Genomic DNA, 17,716 nt, shown 5'->3' with positions numbered 1-17,716 from the left:
GTTCTGTAAATTATCGAGGAAAAATAGCTTAAAGGGGCTAATAATATTGACCTTAAAATGGTTTTTAGAAAATTAAAAACTGCTTTTATTCTAGCCGAAATAAAACAAATCAGACTTTCTCCAGAAGAAAAAATATTATCAGACACACTTTGAAAGTTTCCTTGCTCTGTTAAACATCATTTGGGAAATATAAAAAAAAGAAGAAAAAAATGAAAAGGGGGGCTAATAATTCTTCAACTGTATAAACACATTTAGATCATTTACTTTAATCATTACTATTGGATTGTGAAGAGACTTTCAACCAGCACAACAAAAACATTTCTGAAGACAATCACCTACAGCACCTTTAATATTTTTAGTGGATTTAAGGATGAACACATTTGGGACTGTTTTCTATTATGAGATTAAGCACAGAAGAGGAAAATGATTCATTGTGCTGTGACTCACTCAGTCTTTGGATACAACTGATGATATATATGCATGGCCAAAGAAAACAATACTGATTGACAGTGTCTTCTGAACTAGAGTGGCATTGGCATCTTGGATACTAGTTTTTGTTCTCTTTTTCTCTCTCTCTCTCTCTCTCTCTCTCTCTCTGGGTTGGCAGAGCAGATGCAAACTTGTGTGTTCTACGACAACATACTTTTTAAACCCTAAAGATTCGAGGCCTTGCATAATTTTGGGTTTACACCAAACATTAAATGAACACACACATCACATCCAAATATGTAATGTAATCGTAAGTTTGACAAACAGTTTTGGAGAATTTGATGTTTCTCCATTCAGACAGAGTGCCCGAGAGGCATTACAAAGATGGCTGCCGAGTGAATTGACTTGCCTTAAAGGGACTTTCTAAGAATAGAGTGCTGCGCTTTGTACACAGCAAAATCGTCTGAGTAAAATTTACTCCGTTCAGATAGTATTTTGTCCCTCTCTAAATTGAGTTAAAGTTACTCAAATTACTGAGATAACTAAAAAAAGGATTAAATAGGTGATGATTGGGCATTGATGATAAACACTGTATCCTGAAAGTATTAATAGCACTTCACTTTTTCCACAATTTTTTAGTTACAGCCGTATTTTCCCAAAACATTAGCATAGAAAATGCATTCCAGGAGACATTTTTGAGGCATCGTTGCTTTTAATACCCTTAAAAGTGGACTACAAGGCAGACCAATATATTTCTTTTTCCACACCTCACTCAGTCTGTAGCCCTGCTGAAAAAATCCAGCTTAAACCAGCCCAAGCTGGTTGGCTGGTTTTAGCTGGTTGACCAGCCTGGTTTTAGAGGGGTTTTGGCCATTTCCAGGCTGGTTTCCAGCTATTTCCAGCCTGGTCTTAGCTGGTCAGGCTGGAAAATGACCAGCTTGACCAGCCTGGTTTAAGCTGGACATAGCTGGTTTTGGCTATACTGGTCAAGCTGGTTTTAGCTTGTTATCTCCCAGCTTGACCAGCTAAGACCAGGCTGGACATGGCTGGAAACCAGCCTGGAAGTGGCCAAACCCATCTAAAACCAGGCTGGTCGACCGGCTAAAACCAGCCAACCATCCTAGGCTGGATCATGCTTGATTTTTCAGCAAGGAGTGCAGAGTGGTATAGCCATTGGATATCAAGATGTTTGCGCAAAACACACGCCTCACAAACCAACTGAATCCTCATATCTGCTGGCATGATAACAACCCCTCAATCAGTTGATCTGCGGTCCGTGTTTCCTGTTGTTTGCACAATGAGAGAGAGGACGGAGCTGAATCCTTGACTCATGTTCTGTGGGGTTATCCTGCCAACAACAATTGGCAGACTTGAGCTTTTTGTTTGGCTGATCTAATTGACAAATATTCTGTTGTTAAAGCCTGATAGTAGAAAGTATGCACTACTGTTTAAAGGTTTGAGGTCTGTTTTTGAAAGCACCACCATGGCTGATATATAAAAATTGTAGTCCTGTAATGCAGTTTCCTGTATTTTAAAGGTTCATTCCTTCCTTTTACATTGGAGCTGAACGAATTTAGATTTTTTTCAAAATCGACCTTTATGTTATTGAAGTCTAGTCGACAATCGACTCTTCACGAATAATGTCATCAGTAAAACACGAGATGCAAATCTTTGCCACAATATGCAATTTATTGGCAGGAAAGAAATGTTCAAATGCTGTTTGACAGCTCATAACATGTTGCAAAAACAATGCATTTCCAATTACTAGTTTTATTGGAAAACAAACGCACTGTCAATACTATTCATGTCGTTAATGCAACATTAGCATTGGCTAATTTTAGGTTTAATTAAATGCAGTCAACAAACTGATCACTCCATGTTATAGAATGTAATCATAACAAATCTTTGTAGTGCAAAAGTATAGCATAAGTCTTCAGCGCATAGAACATTGAATCATGGCAAGTTGTTTCATAGCAACATATTGCACAAAAGTCAAAGGCTATAAGCCTACTCGTAGCTTCTTAAAATCTTGTCCAAGTGATGCCTTTTTTGCGATTACATCTTGGTTATGAGATTTGGTCTCTTTATGTACCAATCTGCCCTATACATGGACTACGCATGGTACGTAAAACCTGATTTAGTTCCTGGCATCTGGCTGAGATCAGGACCTTTTATTACGTTTGGCTAGCTAAAGCGATTCACTCTTGGGAGGGGTTTAAAATCGAGGGCCGTGCAATTAACTTCCAGAAAGAAGTTGAAATTGGGGCACGTAATTAGAGCAGTAAAGCTTAACTTTTCGGTTCTAGGTGAAAAATCTAATCTGTTGGAGATGTCCAATAGATTAATAGGTACCGAAAAAGTCCACAGACGGGTGGTGATCACCAGAATGGGGAAATCCAAGAGTAAAGTGAGAAAATATGATGCCCCCATGTTTTGGAAAATGGAAAAACTGTAATTGATTGGGCAGCTAAAAGATTTAACCTGGGCCATCACATATTGGTAGATCTGTCTCTGTGGAATAGCAGCGTAATTACAATAAGTGAGATCTGAGACGTGAATCGCCACAGATAATCTGTTAAGGGGAGGGGGGGGAGGTTAAAGGCGTTATTAAAGGCGTACTCACATTATGCTATCCGAACTATGCCCAGGCCCGTTTCCCGGATCGTTTGAGAAGTGTGAGTGCTCTGAATCGGGCTCGGGCATGGTTAACCTGGCCGGCCCTGGCCCGGTTGGAAGAGGTGTGCCAGAGCGTGGTTCACTTGGTGCACTTCAAAATGCGCCTGAGCCTGAAACCGAAGACGAGACGTGACTTTTAAGGGACTAATTGATATGGATTTATTAATCATTCTTACTGTTCAATGTAAAACCCCTCACTGCACGACAGCTGCACCTTAAGCAAACCTCTGAATTCCTGCAGCACGAGGTCTTTATGATCGTTAATGAGCGTCAAAAGTGGCTGATCTGTTCAGTTAAATATTTGACTGCATGTCACTGCATATCAAACAACTAAAACGATATTACTAAAGAAATCTCTACTGTGCTGAGCGAGAGCGCTCACTGAACAGCGCATCATCAATGACGTAAGGATGCCCAGGCCCGAATGTAATGTGAGTGCGGGCCGTCTGGGGAGACGGGAGGGGGGACAAGCGTGCTTATGCCCGGTTCAAGGCAACTGTACATAGTGTGAGTACGCCCAAAAACTGTAAAGCTTAACTTTTCGATTGGGGAAGTCCCCGAGTAAAATGAGAAAATATGATACAGCGGTGTTTTGGAATATGGAAAAACTGTCTCTACACTGATTTATAGTATTTGTTTTTATTTTATTTATACTTTTCTCTTTTATTCCTGTTTATGTAAAGCACTTTGAATTGCCACTGTGTATGAAATGTGCTATAGAAGTAGTCTTATTGACTGTTGTCATTTTCCACTCTTGTCTCAACTCCCATCATTATGAGTATTTTTTTCAGATAGGTTCATCTTGGATTCAAAGTTTTTGGTTTAAATTTGAAAAAAAAAAAAAAAAAACGAACAAAAAAATAAAACGTATTGCACCTCTGTGGCTTATACATGTACTGTTATTGCAGTACCGCTACCCGCTACTTTTCGATACGTTCTGCTTTCCAATGTCTGCAAAAAGAAAGAGTCAGGGAAATTACTGCTGTTCACAACATTTTTCTTTAGAATGACACAAACTTGCTTTAAGGACACGATCATTTATAAATAAATAAAAAGACATTGGAAGTCATGATGACACATGAGAGCGCCCCCCCCTCCAGTCTCTTGTAGGAGCAGATAAATGTGTAGTGTTTGAGGGAAGTGGAGGTGAATGGCCCTCAGTATCAGAGCAGCAGCTGACTGTCATGGATGGCTAACTGCCACAGGCCTTCAGTTTGTTATTCTCTGCCATATCTTGTGGCGAAGCATTCTCATCCATAGCAGACAATGAGTACTGTTGGAAAAAAAACAGCAACCTTTATAACAGTTCTTTAATATTGCATGCTTTCAGGTCAGCGAGTGCATGTTTCCACCAGAAATACTTACTGACAGTTGAAAACATCTCCAGTCGTCTCCTTGATTAATGTGTAATTGCATTCAGAATGTTTTATTATTGGCGACGCTGTGACGCAGTAGGTAGTGCTGGTCGCTGGTTTGAGCCTCGGCTGGGTCAGTTTGCGTTTCTGTGTGGAGTTTGCATGTTCTCCCCGTGTTCGCGTGGGTTTCCTTCAGGTGCTTCGGTTTTCCCCACAGTCCAAAGACATGCGGTACAGATGATTTGGGTAGGCTAAATTGTCCGTAGTGCATGAGTGTGAATGAGTGTGTGGGGATGTTTCCCAGTGATGGGTTGCAGCTGGAAGGGCATCCGCTGTGTAAAAACGTGCTGGATAAGTTGGCGGTTCATTCCGCGATGCCGACCCCGGATTAATAAAGGGACTAAGCCAAAAAAAAATTAAAAAATGAATGAATGTTTTATTATTGCGGTTTCATTGGAAGGGTAAGACAATGCGCCAAGGTCATGAGTTATGGAAAGAATATGTAATGTATAAAGAGCTAGTTTGTTGCTTATTTAAAATAAACTTTTAATAAAACGAGACTGCAAAAATAGTAAATTAGCATGGAATATCTGTCTAGATTACAGCGGGGGAAGTAAATATTGGACACGTCACCAATTTTCTCAGAAAATACATTCCTAAAGGTGCTGTTGACTTTTCACCAGATATTGGTAACAACCAAAGAAATAAATATGTTTTTTCAATAGAATTCACCTTTATTTCTACAGCGCTTTAACAATGTAGATTGTGTCAAAGCAGCTTCACATAGAAGATCATAGTGAATTGAAACAGTGTAGTTCAGTTTTCAGAGTTTAAGTTCAGTTTAGCTCAGTTCAGTGAGGTTTAATGGTCACTACTGAGAGTCCAAACACTGAAGAGCAAATCCATCGATGCGCAGCTCTACAGATCCCGAACCATGCAAGCCAGTGGCCACAGCGGCGAGGAAAAAACTTCATCAATTGGCGAAAGTGAAGAATTAAAAAACCTAGAGAGAAACCAGGCTCAGTAGGGCACGACCATTTCTCCAATGGCCAAACGTCTTGTGGAGAGCTGCAGTCAAGGCGCCGGAGGCAGGAAGCTGGACCTCAGCGAAGACTCGTCTGTCCCTGGAGCGTCACAGGAATCAGTCTCATGCTCTCCACTTCTCCATGACCACAACAGCAGCTGCTCAGGATACGGCCTGGTCCAGGATAATGGAAACCTTGGGATCATCTCGTCGCTGGTCTTGGATCGAATCAGTAGCGCTGTATAGTCTGAGGGCCTTGGGAAGAGTATCCCCAGGTGGAAATAGAGAATAAATTGAGAATTAAAGCAAAGAAAACTAATCAAATTAGTTTACAGATAAAGTTATGCATTATAAAATGAAATTAAACAGGCTGACTTTGTTAAAGAAAATTAAATGACTTTTGTTTGACCATTTTAATGTTACATCCCTGTTTATGGAAGATAAAGTGCACATTGCTTGAATTCCATGTTGTAACCGCAGTGTTGTAACATTTGATAACATTATCTGAACTCTTTTCTGTTCTCTACTGTGGTGCAGCATCTTTAATCTAATCTTTTCTAAATCTGTATTACCTTGAACACGTACCAGGTGTCATTAAAGCCGACCTTACATTGTCTAATATATAACCAAACTCTTTCTTTACTAGTGCCCTGACACGGTCTGCATTGATTCTCTATCACAGTGTTTCTCAAGGGTTGGGTCACGACGCAAAAGTGGGTCGCAGAAGCGTTTTGAGTGGGTCATGGATTGTGTCACAACTGTAAGATGTGTGTGAAAGCTGTTTTCCTTAAGCCATTCCAGACAGGTTATCTCATTTATAAAAAATATAGCTAGTTTTTAACAGCAGACTGTGCACTAGGCTAGTTTCTGACAGCAAATGACATTCTAGGCTAGTTTTTAACTGCAGAAGGCACTCTAGGGCACTTTTAAAAGCAGACGGCGCTCTAAGCTAGTTTTTAACAGCAGACAGTGCTCTAGGCTAGTTTTTAACAGCAGACGGTGCTCTAGACTAGTTTTTAACAGCAGATGGTGCTCTAGGCTAGTTTTTAACAGCAGACGGTGCTCTAAGCTAGTTTTTAACAGCAGACGGCGCTCTAGGCTAGCTTTTAACAGCTGACGGTGCTCTAGGCTAGTTTTTTAAAAGCAGACGGCGCTCTAGGCTAGTTTTTAACAGCAGACGGCGCTCTAGGCTAGTTTTTAACAGCAGACGGTGCTCTAAGCTAGTTTTTAACAGCCGACGGTGCTCTAGGCTAGTTTTTTTAACAGCAGACGGCACTCTAGGCTAGTTTTTAAGAGCAGATGGCGCTCTAGGCTGGTTTTTAACAGCAGATAGGGCTCTAAGCTTGTTTTTAACAGCAAATGGCACTCTAGGCAAGTTTTTAACAGCAGATGGCGCTCTAGGCTAGTTTTTAACAGCAGACTGCACTGTAGTCTAGTTTCTAACTGCAGATGGTGCTCTAGGCTAGTTTTTAACAGCAGACGGTGCTCTAAGCTTGTTTTTTTAACAGCAGACGGCACTCTAGGCTAGTTTTTAAGAGCAGATGGCGCTCTAGGCTGGTTTTTAACAGCAGATAGGGCTCTAAGCTTGTTTTTAACAGCAAATGGCACTCTAGGCAAGTTTTTAACAGCAGACTGCACTCTAGGCTAGATTTTAACAGCAGACTGCACTCTAGTCTAGTTTCTAACAGCAGACTGTGCTCCAGGCTAGTTTTTAACAGCAGATGGTGCTCTAGGCTAGTGTTTAACAGCGGACGGTGCTCTAGGCTAGTTTTTAACAGCAGACGGTGCTCTAGGCTGGTTTCTAACAGCAGATGGCGCTCTAGGCTAGTTTTTAATAGTAGATGGTGCTCTGGGCTAATTATTTGTACTGCAGAAGGCGCTCTAGGCTTGTTTTTAACACCAGACACTTTTCTAGCCTTGCTTTTAACAGCTGAAAATGTTATAGGTTAGTTTTTAACATCGGATGGCATTCTAGGCTAGTTTTTAACAGCAGACGGTGCTCTAGGATAGTTTTAACAGCAGATGATGCTCTAGGCTAGTTTTTAACAGCAGATGATGCTCTAGGCTAGTTTTTAAGAGCAGATGGTGCTTTAGGCCAGTTTTTAACAGCAGATGGTGCTCTAGGCTAGTGTTTAACAGCAGATGGTGCTCTAGGCTAGTGTTTAACAGCAGACGGCGCTTTAGGCTAGTTTTTAACAGCGGACGGCGCTCTAGGCTGGTTTTTTACAGCAGACGGTGCTCTAGGCTGGTTTTTAACAGCAGACGGTGCTCTAGGCTGGTTTTTAACAGCAGACGGTGCTCTAGGCTGGTTTTTAACAGCAGATGTCGCTCTAGGCTGGTTTTCAACAGCAGATGGCGCTCAAGGCTAGTTTTTAACAGCAGATGGTGCTCTAGGCTGTTTTTTAACAACAGATGGTGCTCTATGCTGGTTTTTAACAGCAGATGGTGCTCTAGGCTTGTTTTTAACAGCAGATGTCGCTCTAGGCTGGTTTTCAACAGCAGATGGCGCTCAAGGCTAGTTTTTAACAGCAGATGGTGCTCTAGGCTGTTTTTTAACAACAGATGGTGCTCTATGCTGGTTTTTAACAGCAGATGGTGCTCTAGGCTTGTTTTTAACAGCAGATAGGGCTCCAAGCTAGTTTTTAACATCAGATGTCGCTCTAGGCTGGTTTTTAAGAGCAGACGGCGCTCTAGGCTAGTTTTTAACAGCAGACGGCGCTCTAGGCTAGTTTTTAACAGCAGATGGTGCTCTAGGCTAGTTTTATCAGCAGATGGCGTTGAAGGCTGTTTTTTTTTAACCATTAACTCAAATGCTTCTGAGGAAGAGCGCTTGTGTTGGCTGAATCATTTAAATTTGCTTTTATGATATGGTCATGATATTAATTTGTTAGTTGTAAGCAAGTGCATGCTAGCTGTGCTAGTACATCTGTTTGTAAAGCATACAGCGCCATCTGTTGTCAAAGATTCAAATAGAGATAAAGACAGAACTGATTTCTCATGATAAACAGTTTATCGTCACAGGTCTAATGTGGGACCCATGTCCAAACCTCTGCTCTAAAAGAACTGTAATGCCATTCATGTTTCTCAGAACTGGAGTTCATCATTCAGCCGTGTGCGGTGTGAGGGAGGACGCCTGTCGGATACAGCGCTAATGAGAAGCCTCTCTGTTAATTAGCCAAAGGAAGAAGGATTGCTTCGAGTAGTGATATCCGAAAAGGCCGTGTGTGTGTGAATATGACAACTGCTATGTTATTAATATTCATTTAACTTGTGATGTGTGTCTCATGGCAGACAAAATAGCAGGGGTTCATGTGGAGTTTATAGAGAAAGTTTATGAATGCATAAACCAGCTGCTGATGTGATGTTTTACACTAACTGTATGCCATCCTGATCAGTACCATTTTGCTATTTCAAATATTTATTATGTTTCAGAATTATGAGCATGCAGTTTAAATAGTGTCTGTAATTTATACATCGGTATTAAAACTACATTAAAGTTTAATTTTAATTCAAACTACCTGTTTCAATAAATAGTTAAATGTGCAGTATGTAAGTTTGACACCCAGTGGTTGAACTAGGTATTGCACTTCTAATTCAAAACACACGCAAGTGTAGGTTGCCAGATTGATGACACCAATAGGATAAAGGCTGACTAGAGCCTAAATTTAAGGTTCAATTCAATTCGTGTTCTAAATAAACGCAACAGCACATGATAGAAGAAATATTTTTCATATTAAAAGGAGTTTTTGTTTTAACCAACACCTGAAATTGATATATTATGAACAGCTTCTATTTCTTGCAGCTGATCAACAGAAAACAATGACCTCAGCAGCACCTAAAATGTAATACCTGAAAGCTTCATAAGTTTAGATGATTTTACAAATTTATAAAAATATAGTTTCAATTATTATAAAAAAATTAAACAGCAGAAACCTGTATCTACAACAGGACTGTTTGGTACACTTCCTTTGTCAGTTCACTGTTCACGATACAAAGCAGATTTTGTGGCTTTTGTGTCCCTCCTGGCCAGACGCCGTATTTTACTACATTGGAAGTCAGCTGCTCCACCTACTCACTCCATGTGGATTAATGACATTTTTCTCTTCATAAAAATGGAACAAATCAGACACTGTTTGAAGGGTTCTTCTAAAAACTTTTATAAAATCTGGGGCTCTCTCCTTGGATATATGGAAATGTATACTCCCTGCATACTGGATGATAGTTAATTTTGAAATTTTTCTCTGCTGTGTGACATCTCATGTGACATCAAGACCAGGCTTTTAGTTTGGTGTATAAACAATTGTTATGGTTGGTTGGCATTTTATTTTATTTTATTTCTTCTGTTGTTGTTGTTTAATTTTTATTTACTTTTTATTTTTAATGTAAATATATCTGGGGGTGAATAATAGTCATAATCATTTAGATCCTTGTTTACTTCTCTCTCTCTATGTCAAAATGTACAATAATCTTCTAAAATGTGTGATATTTCTAAATTTAAAAAAACAATTCTATAAATAAAGTTGGGGGAAAAAAAATAAATTAATTAAACAGCAGGGACTACGCCAAAGGAAAGTGAAAGTGATAAACGTCTTCCTTCTTTTTTGTCCTCGGCTGATCACATGCCTGTTACTGTAAACTCACAGACTTTTTTGATCACATCCCGCAACGCATGTTCATGTTCATGTTAAAATAATAACTCTGTGCCCTAGATAACTCTGGGCTCTATTTTAATGATGATTAAATGATTAAGCCAAAGAAACACTACCAGATTAATTGATGATTACTGTTTAATGATTAAAACAAATGTGAATTTGCATATAATGTATTATAATGCTAATAAAAATAACATTATACAAATGCAAATTGTAATGAATAAACACAAAAAAATTGCTGTACATCCTGTGTGTGTTAAACACCTGCATAGGCGCATAACTAACATGCTCTGTGCTGGACTTTAGAGCAGCTTTTAGTTGGTCAATGGTCAATCAGTTCCTCAAAATAGCAATGCCCCAAAAATGTGCCTTAACGCATCACTTTTATTGACCAGCACACCCATAGTCCACAAAGTGGCGCAAATGGATTTGCTTTTTAAACAATGGTGCAAAACATGAAAATTACGGTTGCGCTGGTCTGAAAATAGCAGCAAATCGCGTAAAACACGTCTTGCACCTGGGTGTATAATAGGGCCCTCTGTGGTTGGTTTTGGAAAATATAAACAGATGTTTCAATATAAAGTGAACATGTACTTTCTATGTGAATTGATGTTGTAAGTTTGTCATGTAAGTGTCACCATAACTCTGGAATTGCTCAGATCACCTTTCAGTAACCGAGTGAAATTGTGTGCGTTTCAGAACGCTGCAGGCCTGAGGACCTGTGAATGAGGACACCGCTGAAAACGGCTCCAGTTTCGGGTATGAAAACACACCATCTAAATAATTTGTTGTGTTTGCGCGTCCTTGTTTTGCTTATCTGCAACTGGCCTCCAGAAATAGCTCTAATTAGAAGATGACGTGTCTCTTGTGATGCACAGTTTTGTGTCTTATGATGTTCTCCTATAGTCATCAGTTCAGTTCAGCCGCGATGAAAGAGATTCGCACACATCCAACTGTTCCAGAAAGAAACTGTTTTTTTTTTCCACCAGTCTCGATGCTTTTCTCTTTTTCCTGTCAACTCTTTCACGTTGTTGTCTGTTATGCTGTGACAGATTATAGTCAAAATAAATGCAGGGTTCATACGGGTGCTGGAAGTGCTTGAAAATGCTTGATTTTTTTTATCTAGATTTTTTTTATTTAATCTATATTTCAATATTTGAAAAGTGCTTGAAACTGCTTGAATATGTAATTATGCTACTTTCAAAGTAATGTATCTTACTAAATGGGGTATAATTAATATTTATATAATTATTCTTGGCCTTTTTGCCTTTATTGAGAGGACAAAACAGTATTTCAGACAGGAAACGAAATAGGAGAGAGAGAGGGGGTAGGGTTGGGAAATGTCCTCGAGCCAGGATTCAAACTCGGGACGCCCTGAGGTGCTACTGCATCATATGTCAGCGTGCTAAACACTAGGTTATTGCGCTGACAACTTAAAATATTTTTAATAAACATAGTAAATGACAGTATTTTAATAATGTGCTTGGGGCAAACAATATCAAAATGTTTCCTAAGAATACTGTAAATATGATATCACACGAGTAGCAGTGCGATATGGCTTTATATTGGCACTAGTGGGAGGCGTGCGTTGGCATGAGGCTGCAGGCCCAGTGCCTTAGTGTCTTACCGGTGACGATACAAAACTATATCTCTCTGTTATGAGTGTGATATTGCATTGTTACTCAATGGCATAATCGTCTATATAAAAAGAAAATCAAACACAGAGTCTCACAAATGTTTTTGTACGAGGAACTAATTTCTACCGCCAAGTCACATCTGTTGCTGATCTCAAAACAGCAAAAGCCGTTACTAATTCTCCATCATGACTTTAAAGCTAGTGTTTGAATGATTCTCTGGCGTAATGTCTAAAGACTGATCACTGTTTTTAGTTGATTTTGCTTACATTTTAAGATTATAAGGCTGAACGGCATGAAATGCCATCAGTCTACTGAGATATCCCAGTATTTCTTTGTCGCAATCGGAAGATCACAATAATTAACCCTGAAAAAGTCAAAGCAAAGCAAACACTGTTAGATTACTATGGTATAAATACAGCACTACAACATACAAAAGAGAGAGATCGACTTAGAACGTCACTTACCAGTTTTATAATGATTTGATCAGCTGTAGTTTACAATTACGCTGAGTATTTTTCCTTTGAGGGCTTATTATGTGGTCAATTATCTTTGCGTCTGCTCAGTATGACAGGCTTATGTTTACCAAAACACTGTATTCCCGAAATTGAAAATATTTAAAAATAGGCTAAAATCTAAACAACTAAATTCTCTCCAAAAAAAAAGCCTCAAAGTAAATTATGTTGTCCAATAGCAATATTTTACAAACAGAAGGATGAAGAAGTTGAATGAGTGATGTTATTGCAGAATACCGCACACTATCAGCCAATCAGATTCTAGAACCAGACAGAACTGTTCAGGGCCAGAGTGGGACTCCTTTTCAGCCCTGGAGTTTCAAGCCTTAGACCGGCCCACCTCAGTTCACGACTGACTATATTAAAATAAGGTCATTTCCAATTCAGTTTCTAATGACATTATCATGTCTTTTTCAAGAAAATAACTGCTTTACAACTTAAAATGATTTTTTTAAATATGTGAACATTAAAGGGGAGCTAAATCTTCAACACTAGTCTTTAAAACATCACAATGTCCTTTACTGCAATATCTGAATATATATTCTGTGCAAAATTGAATGTGGGTGTACATAAAATATGTACACCCACATAAGTAAACCAAACAGTATTATATGTCTAAAAATGACAATAATAATAATAATTTACTCGGGTGAGGTTCGAACTCGGATCAGCAGCGTCGTGACGCAACGTGCTGACCCCTGGACCACAATGACGCTGGTATGCCGGTCTTACTTTATATTGATAGCTTAATCTTTTTTGATTTATTAATGTAGTGAATCATCTGATTTTCATTGAGCAGGTGTAATATTCATTAATATTAATTATTTGAATTTGTATATTCACTAAGGTGCTGCTGTTTGGGGTCGAATAATAGTTACCTCATTAACCTACAGGCTTCAATTTGCTCATAGAGCTGCCTGCGAGAAGACAAATCAAAAGAGCGAAGCTGCGGCAAAATAATGAATAAAAGAGTGAGGCTATGGTCAAATAAATAAATAAATGAAAAAAGTGCGACTGCTGAGAGTGCAAGCAGCGAGGGACACTGGCCCTCGCGGTCAAAAAACGGACCTGGCCCACCGGAAATTCTCCCGGTCCTCCCGATTAGCCAATCCGGGCCTGGAACTGTTGTACGTGTGTTTGTGTGTGTGTGTGTGTGTGTATTATAAATTAGTTAAATAAATTTAAATGTATAAATAAATGAGATATTAACTGTTTAGAAATGAGTTATTACAATGGTATGTCTAGAAATCTTCAAAAAATATACAGGAGGCTAATAATTCTGACTTCAACTGTATAGACCAGGGGTGTCCAAACTCGGTCCTGGAAGGCCGGTGTCCTGGTGAGTTTAGCTCCAACCCTAATCAAACACACCTGAACCAGCTAATCAAGCTCTGACTAGATGTACTAGAAAACTTCCTGGCAGGTGTGTTGACGCAAGTTGGAGCTAAACTCAGCAGGACATCGGCCCTACAGGACCGAGTTTGGACACCCCTGGTATAGACAGACATATATGTTGTTGTGCACTTCATGTTTCATGACTTTCAACCAGCCCAGGTACAAATACAAGAGCAAATCCCACAGGTGAAGGCCCACAGGATGACACATGCTGCCAGTCCTCTGTACAAGCTGGATTTATTTATCCAGGCTGTTTTGCCAGGCTTGTATCATCTGATATGCAGGTCATCTGGGAATTGAGAGTGATCTGTTTCTGAAGCAGCAGAGAAAGTGAGAGTGTGTGTGTGTTCCTCTTTTAGAGGAAGTGTGTGAGGTGCCAGGAATGGACTTCTCGTTGGCTGCTTCACAAGTATGCAGACTGTGGGCTGTCCTGTTGTGTACTGAATGCAATCCATTTTTCTCGCTCTTGGTGGGGAATATTTAGCTTGGATGCTTTTAAGCATGTCAAAATATATCAGAAGCATGTTAAAAAATAAATAATGTTATTTAAAAGTCTAACACAGTTGTTGCAGTTAAAAAAAAAAAAGATTTATTTATACTGTATATGGGCAAAGACTATAGGCTTGTCATGATTTTGCCCAGTACAAGGCAATCCTGGATTAACATCTATGTTGATCTTGGAACTAAATTTTTGTTGGAGAATGTAATCCATACCTACTCGCTACCTCTAAACCAGGGGTGCCAAAACTGTGTCCTGGAGTGCCGGTGGCCTGCAAAGTTAAGTTCCAACCCTAATCAGACACAGCTAATCAAGTTCTGACTAGGCTCTCTAGAAACGTCCTTGCAGATGTGTTGAGGCAAGTTGGAGCTAAAATCTCGCTGAAATAAGGACCGAGTTTGGACACCCCTGCTCTAAACCCAACCATAACTGTAAATTATTCTCAAAATCAGAGAGGAAAAATAGTATTTTGATAAGATATTTGTCAAATAAAACAGATGTTAGCATTTTACTCAAACACACACCTAGGAAAATATTCAAGTGGTCTCTTTATTTTTTTCGTAGCTGTAATTTCAGAAAGTTATAGAAACATTAGCGTTTATTAGATTTTATTTATAATTTTTTTTTTCCGCTGCTGTTGATCGTCATTATTCTGCCTTTTCTAATAGCAATGTTATTAAGAAATTTTATTCAATTATATATTCTATTTTGTTTCTGTCAAAAATTCCCCATCGGAGCTGACTTTGGAGAGTTGATTTATCTGCGGTGCGCGGGAAGGTTAAACTGAAGCAGTTTCATTATGTGCACATTCTGCATGTACAATGTCAGATTCCACAGAAATGAAGCGAAGCGGCATCTGTGTGGGCATGTGATGGTGTGAAGGTCACTGTGTGCTGTAATTCCATCCCGTCTGTTCACATAGAGCTGTAACCCTCACCCACAGTCATTAGTTCTGTCATGACAAATAGAAAGCTTAGCCGTAAAACTGTTTAGGGCTCGCAGTGTTTAAAAGTGTCAGAAAGCAGCTTTGATTAGACTCCTGATAGAGTTGGAATCGCAGTCAGATGCACCTTTTTGATTCACAAATGGTGAGACCTGAGCATGTTAGGACAGAGACTCTCTTGTTTGTTAAAACAAGGCACGCTGTCAGGTGCAGTTTAGTCTGGGTTTTTTATTTGAACAGCAGGTGTTTACCTGTTAGTATCACAGGTGATGTTGGAATAAAGTGCGCACACTCTCAAAAATAAAGGTACAAGAGTGGTCACTGGGGTGGTAACTATATTTGTAACTATAGGGTCCATATTAATACTTCAAGGGTATGCACTAGTACCTAAAAAGTTACAAAAATTGTAGGTACTAATATACACCTTTGAGGTACCAGGTGGTAGCCACAGCAGAGTCGCCACAGCAGTATTAAGCACAAACTATTCCGGGATATGTTTTACGCAGCGGATGCCCTTTCAGCTGCAACCCAGTACTGGAAAACACCCATACCCTTTTACATTCACATACACTATGGCTAACTTGGTTCATCCAATTTACCTATAGTGCATGTCTTCCCAGCAGAGATGTCAAAAGACGTTAATATTAGATTAGGTTTTGGTCATCAGCGTTTAAGGACAACATTACTTTGACGTCCAATACTGATGTGAAATGACGTTGATATTTGGTTGGTTTTAGTTTTTTTTTGGAAAGTGACCAATATCTAACATCAAATCAACATCTTAAACCAACGTGATATTGATGTCAAATACTGACATTTATTTGTTAGGTATGGCAACCAAAATCTAATGTCTGATAGACGTCATAGTGGTAACGTCCACACAACGTCAAGCTGTAATATTTATGTTGCGTTGGACATTAACCAAACTGCAACGTCTGTCTTATGTTGGACATTGGTGTCAGCCTGATGGTTCTGAAGTCAACCTGATTTTCATTTCCAAACAAAATGCATTGTCCCAGAATGTTAGGGCACAACATCAATCTGACGTCATGTTGACTTCCTGTGCCTGCTGGGTTTGGACTGTGGGGGAAACCCGTAGGAAATCCACACCAACACAGGGAGAACATGCAAACTACACACAGAAATGCCAATTGACCTAGCCGGGAGTCGAATCAGCAACCTTCTTGCTGTGAGACGACGTTGATAACCACTGAACCACCGTGCCACCGATATAAGGACACCTGTAACTCTTGCTTCAATAGACTGTATAAACTATATTTAAGCTGTTGTGACGTGAACACAGTGATCACTCACTCCCCCACGCATCGTTTACCTCTGCACATGTTGTAGCACTGCTGATGAGTGCACGTGTGTCTTCATCTGTGTGTAAACATGTAAACAAACACTTGCGATCGGTTCATGAGATCAGCCAGATCGACGAGTACCGATCGAATCATAAAATGTAATTAGCGGCCGATATCGATCTCTGGCCGATCGATCAAAGCATCCCTAAATGTCACCTTTAAATCTCAAAATAAATTTATTTCTGAATGTTCAGAGGTATGGTGTTTGATATAAGACTTAGCTCTTTGCTTTTCAGCCCTTGCGTGACTAGCAACAAAAGTCTTCAGGCCTTTTGCCCTCGACTTTTGTAAAATTCAGAAGGTACAAGAAAACCTTGTTCAAAAAGGACAAGCTGCCTGAATCTCCCTGAACACATTTGTATTACTCGGCTCTTTCTATTTTGGAGCTCTTGATAGTCTGCAGGAAAATTCACTTTCACTGGCGTTATACTTAAAGGGCTTAAAGTGATAGGACACTCAAACATGAAGATTTGATATTAAATTACTAACCCTCATGCCTTAAATTTCTAGCTAAAACAGTTTCAGATAAAACTGATTCTGCTGATTCTGACCTACATCTTGAAAAACTTGAAGATGAGTGGATTAACAGCTAATGGTAATGGGGTATTGCCATTTTATTGGTTGATTAGGTTGACAGATATGTAGACGTATGGATGAATCAATGCTAATGTGTGAATCTTCAGCTACGCTTCTGTTAGAGATATTCAAGTTTTCATTGAAAACAAAGATAATGGTTTAGATTTCACATATAAACACTTATGTTTACAATAATGACCAAAATATTGTTAATCAAATACCTTGAGGTTTCAAGTTAATGTTGCATTAATTACAGTTATTACCAGTTAAACACCTCATGAATAGTTCGTCTTTGAGTCTTTAAATCAGGGTGTCCGCGATGTCTTAAAGTATTAAAAGCTGATCAATCAATTATGAAAAAAATTAAGGCCCTTAAGGTCTTAAATTTTGTTCAAGCTATGTCCAAAGTGTTTGACTCAAAAAAAAAGCATAAATATACATGGTTTCCGCTACATTCATTCTTCCATGGCGGGATGTCGCGCCAAAATTGATCCCGCCATGGCTACATTACAGCTTCTCATTCAAAACATTTTATTTTTTTAATAACGGGTAATAATAATTGCACCAAAACGTATTAAAGGGTAAGTGAATCATAACAGCACAAACTTTTCTGTATCCGTAGTAGTGCTGTGCGTCATTTGTTTACCCTTTAAG

At 39.3% G+C, this 17,716-nt stretch overlaps 1 protein-coding gene across 6 annotated transcripts in view; it reads left to right on the top strand.

The window, feature by feature from the left end:
- Nucleotides 1–17,716, top strand: part of tjap1 (tight junction associated protein 1 (peripheral)) — a 155,632-nt gene that overhangs the window by 54,752 nt on the left and 83,164 nt on the right. For all 6 annotated transcript variants that reach the window (NM_001365539.1, XM_068212900.1, XM_068212899.2 and 3 more), the window contains exon 3: nucleotides 10,836–10,895. The gene's annotated coding sequence lies outside the window, so the exon portion shown is untranslated. The remainder of the gene's footprint in view (nucleotides 1–10,835; nucleotides 10,896–17,716) is intronic.

This window comes from Danio rerio, chromosome 13, assembly GCF_049306965.1.
Source record: "Danio rerio strain Tuebingen ecotype United States chromosome 13, GRCz12tu, whole genome shotgun sequence".
Taxonomy (NCBI): domain Eukaryota; kingdom Metazoa; phylum Chordata; class Actinopteri; order Cypriniformes; family Danionidae; genus Danio; species Danio rerio.
Note: the sequence above shows the minus strand (reverse complement) of the source record. Positions and strands in the feature narration are given on the sequence as shown.